This window comes from Chanos chanos, chromosome 1, assembly GCF_902362185.1.
Source record: "Chanos chanos chromosome 1, fChaCha1.1, whole genome shotgun sequence".
NCBI classification, from domain to species: domain Eukaryota; kingdom Metazoa; phylum Chordata; class Actinopteri; order Gonorynchiformes; family Chanidae; genus Chanos; species Chanos chanos.
This window is the reverse complement of record NC_044495.1, coordinates 19,519,946-19,525,551: the sequence shown is the minus strand read 5'-3', so window position 1 is coordinate 19,525,551 and position 5,606 is coordinate 19,519,946.

Below are 5,606 nucleotides of genomic sequence, written 5' to 3'. Positions count from 1 at the left end.
GGCCAATCTGCCAGCGGAGTCCAGATCAACGTACCTACCACAAACAGGTCATGTTCATTGAACCAAATATGACATATTACTGAAGCAATGCAACATCATCATGGACAAATTAAGACAATGTTTTTCTTGTCTAGTTGTCAGAACCTGTTATTTGTTTACAGTTGAGCAGTTTAAGGGCTTGACACACCAAAACACTCAGATCTCATTAGCTTGACTGTCTTATACATATATACGACATTACAGAACTGTATCAACAACAATGAAAGGAGCATTGACTGTTTTCTAGGTTTGCAATTTCACTAATAAAATCAGGGATCATACACACGGTAATTCTTAAAAGAAAAACAGTAGTTATGTTCATATGATTCTATGTCATAGACCATTAAAACTGGTCACAATGTCAAACCAAGCACACTTGTGAACTATATGGTTCCAATCAAGTAAAAAAAAAAAAAAAATCTCTCACAGAGTCAGCAACACAGTGACACACCCCAGGGTATGACCCCTCTCTCTCCCCACAGTTGCGCCATCACCAGTCCCTCCCCCAACCCAGCAGCATTGTCCCTCGACTCCAGAGCGTCCTCCCTGCACTGCCTCATTAGTGTCAGCTCTAATGGAGCGTCAGGACGAGAGAGTGGGACGAGACCACCACTTTAACAGCAATTAACCCCAGCACCATCCCCAGGGAGCCTTGCGCAAACCACTCACTAACAAACTGTAAACAAGCAAGGTTGATCCACGCCACAAAAGGGGTTGCAGGGAGGGTGATGACAGGCCTAAAACTCTACAAGTGACACAAGATGGCCACCAAGAGAGCACCCATTAGCTGTAATTGGAGCTTGACAAACATCAAATTTGGGAATGATAATGGTTTGGGGGCAAAAAAATCTGTTGTTTGAGCACCGTCAGAGTACAACTAATGTCAGTAGATGGGCCTTTATTTTAGAATCAGTCTTGATCTTGAAGAGGAGACACTCGGCTGACAAAAGAGTGGCGCAAATGGTATGAAAATCACGGTAGGCACTAGGCAGATTTACTCTGAGATTATCAAATGTGGCTTTAGGGATATGTAGGGTGTGCAACTCCGTGAACTGCATCAGTCTCGTAATAAAAACACCCATGTAAATTTAAAAACAGCGCAGCACATACAGAACCCAGAGAAGCTAATTATCTGTAATTTGAGGGTCGATCACAAAACAGCGAAATGCAAAATGAGGGGAAAAAGATTGTTCTAAAATACTGAGGGCAATTATATGTATTTATTATTGTCTGAGCATTTTAACATGGTTGCCGTTCAGAGTTAAACGCGACTGTATAGTGGTGTTTGCATGGCAACGTTAATTTTCACCATCTGTTGATAGGTTTGCGGAAATCTTATCAACAGTACTAGGGAGTGCACCAAGACGCTAACTGCTGAGATGAATGTATACTAACTGGAAGCTCTGAAGGCTACATACTCAAGGAAACATTTGTAGTAAAATCTTGCGAAGTATTGAAAAAAACTCGGACTTTACTCATATCTCAGAAGAAAAGTTACACTGGTTAGAGAGGCAAGTTGGTCGTTACGCATCTTGATCTTGACAGGCATAATAATCCTGTTTATATTGATTTAATTTAGCGATATGCTAACTAATGGAAGTCGATACAATGTATCAGTACTGCAAATTTGTGATGTTGTTAACACAAACGCTTCCAAAGAGAAGCAGTACTTAGTGAAAACTTCTCCAAGACACAGGACCTCAAACTATCAGGCTATACTTCAAATTGTCCTCGGTGATTACAGAGCAATTATATTCAGACATATGGAGCTTAGCTATATAAACTCAAAGGCGTACTACGTCTTAAAATCGTCATTTAGCTATAAACCAGACCTGTGAATGACATCGGAATTAAAAGGAAAATGGTAGGCCTTCATGAGTTTTAATGGAGCTCTGAAACAAAATCGGTGCAGTTGGTTTAGATGTATGTTATGTTTTATAAGCAGACTGACCTTATTGTGCTTTCCTCCTTCAAAATTGAATACAGGCGGTTTTCTGCTGTTCCGGGTTAACGACAATTACCATTGGCTTCAGAGGAACGAAAAAATGCGGAAACTGATCCGCCCTATTGACGTCATTCCCGAAATCCAGAGGAATTCAACTTCGTTCGGTATGGACCTGGCATTGTAAGATACTGATTGTCATATGCTCCTACATTAAATTACTTACTGTTAATAACTCGGTGCAGCAGCAAATGAAATATGACTAATCTATTGTTTTGAAAGCAATAGTATTTTATCTTGTGTCTGTAACTCGAAACACCAGGACTTTTGTTTGCCTTGAAATAGGTCAAATTAGGTAGATGTGCTAAATCTAATGAATAAATAAAAGGCGAGCCCACAAATATGTTTACCAAAAAGCAAACCCTTTTTCGTCATTTGGTGCTCTGCTGGAGTGCATAAGGGGAATTACACTGCAGATGATGTAGCCTATCTTATGAAATGAAGGGGAAAGAAAACATATTTCAGCAAAATTGTGCTAGTCATCAATGTATGTGGTCAGGATGAAAGTAATCTCCACTTCCGAACAGCACAAGCTTTAAGTACTTGAGTGCAGTGCCTAACACACTTACCAGGAATATGGGAACAGTAAAGTGCAGATCTTACTTTTATTCTGTGCACACTATGCAAGATTATTCACTTTCTTCCTTCCAAACATAAGCTCAAGCTTGCAGCCCACATTAACGAGAACACTGACATCTAGTGTTACCAGTGTAGTTATCTTACAGATGCACTGGTCATTTCACACCATGATCATACTGTAGAGCAGTGCTATTCAGTCTTTTCCTCAGGGCCCCTTGTCCTCGACATTTTTGTTCCAGCCCAGCACTAGCACACTTTATTCCATGAATAGCTGATCATCAAGGCCTTGATTAGCCCAACCAGCTGTAATAATGATGGACCAAAACAAAGATAAGCAAGACATAGGGGCCCTGACAAACAGATTTAGAACCAGTACTATAGAGTGTCAGAGGAATTGTTACTCCATATACTTCTTGAATAGTCAATCTAAATACACAATGAATTTCACATATACCAACCCGCTGGCTTAACTTCACTCTTTGCATCTGTCTCAGCTGCACATAGATCTCCGACAGTAAAGGGGGGAAAAAATCATACCTTTAAAGCTCAGTGTGCCAACAGTAAGTTAATAAATTCCTTGTACATAAAGCTTTGGGGCACCAGTTTGTGTGGACTGAAGGGAACTGTTCCCTGAAGTAATGTCCACTAACAGCACAAACTGAAAGAAAACCCAGGAAACATCTGACATAATTATGACACAGGCATTAACAACAATAGATGGAAACGCCTGTTTCAAGATTATCTGACCATATGTTTAATACTCAAAACAAAATCTTAAATGTAATGTGGACAAAGTTTAAAATGGGTCAATACCAGATGTGGTAGATTTTGAATAATAGTGCAAATGACTTGTGTTAAGGAGTAAAAGAAATGTAAGTAATGTTACAGGACTGCAAAGAAAACAAAGCAAAGTACTGCAAATCACCAAACTTGGGAAAAATGCATCTTTAATGAGAAGTTCATTAAAATGTATGACGATATTGGCGAGTCCACTCTTTATTGTTTTCAATTTTATTGTGTTTCCAGAACATTTGGTATTATAATAATTGGCCCCAAAACAGACCTGTGCAAATTAGGCCCTTTTTGCCTTCAGGCTATTGAAACATGAACAGTGAGAGACACCACAGACAAAGGGTCCTTTTTCACCTGAGGAGAGAGAAAAAAAAAATGGTATGAGCGTCAATAATCTACACAAGTAAAGCAACTCTCTCAAGGTTTCTCAGCCCCATGGTGCATTATTCATACTCACCATTGCCAGAGGACTCTTAATTGACCCTTGCTCTCCACAAAAACTTCATGAGATGAAAGAATGCAATGTTTAGTGATTCAACTTTTTTGAGTCCCTCTCACTCCAGTCCAATAGTATTGGATTTCAAGTTATGAATTATTCAGGGAAGAAAAGGGGGTAACCCTAGGCTTGGAGATATGTTACTGCAAGTGTTACTGCAAGACCAGAACATATCAAATCATTTAGTTAAAAACAAATAGTGAACAAGTCTTATCACAGCAAATACTGTTCAAGGCCTTGTTGTGTTTAAATGTTTTGAGCAATTGTGGCCTTGATCTCTTCACTCACAATAACAAAGTGTTTATTTAACCTACATTCTAGGAATATCTATCATGAAACATAAAGCGCATGATTGTTCAGTCGTTCTCTCTTTAAGTATATAATTGCTCCACTTAATCTTAATTACTGAAAATGATAATACATTATGGATATTGTAGCAACTCTTTCAGATGTCTCCTGGGTAGAGCACTTCCAGACTTTGGGAGACCAACCCCTGCAGCTTTTACTGCTGATTTGCATGTTGTCTCTAATGCCCTTATAGTCTTTTTTTTTGTGTGTGTCCAAAAAATCCTCATACTTTCAAATCATGAATGTCTTTTCTTGCATAGCAGCAAAAGCAAACAGTAGATTAAGTCCTCAAATGGAAATGTAGTTGAAGGCTGAACTGAACAAACAAATAAACAGAAAGATTAGTGCTAGAACAATAGAAATGGAGAGAAACTCTGCAGAGGATTTTCAAAAGCAGTTTGCAGTAATTGCCTATTGTCTACCTTTTGGTGGCCTTGATTAAAGCCCTCAATCAGCCTATGCAACCTGGCACTCCATACTTGTCGCTGTTCGGTATGTTTGAAAAGGGTGAGCTCATTAAAGTAAAATGACTGTTTGGCCCTGGGAAAAATAATCACATGGAAACAAAATAGACACTTTCTCTCTCATACACAAACTCACACACACACACACACACACACACACACACACACACACACACACACATACATAAATTGAGTGACTCTCTAGTTGAGGAGGGCTATCGAGAAAGCAGTGCACTTGTAAAACCCAGTGGTTTTTTTCGATAATGATAAACTGTCATGACTGCAATTTACAGAAAGCACAGGACAGCTTGATTTTATGCGTGTCAATGAGGTCTTTGCTTGACAATGAGGGACACTAACTCTCTTGAAAGCTGCCATTCAATCATCAAGCATCAGTATGTGCTGCTATTGGATTTGTGTGCTCAAGGTGCCGCTTGGGAATTTTTTGGTGGTGTTCTTGTGACATGTGTATATCAGTCACTGCTGCGTTTATTATTGATGGTGTTAAGAATGGATGTTAGAAGCTTAAACTGAAATCAGCATGCGATACAGGGAGAACCACTTGTCAAAATTTCCCCGCAGATGCATCTACAGTTCAACTTGTAACATAATTGTGAATGTCCACTCTGCTCTTTACCTGTGGGAAGAAACCACTGTTTTTAAATGCTTAGAGCTTTGACTGTCTCTGTTCATCTTTAACCAGTACACAGACCTCTGGGATCCCATTTAAGTCAAAGCTAGGCTGTTCCTACTGTGGTAGTCAAAGTGAACAAACAAGAGCAGCAAATCCTTTTCATTGCAACTGTATTTTTAGCTTTCTTTTATCTTCTTGTAATTGGTTTATTCTCCTGAGGTATTTTGTCTTTTATTTTCAAAGCAATTCTAT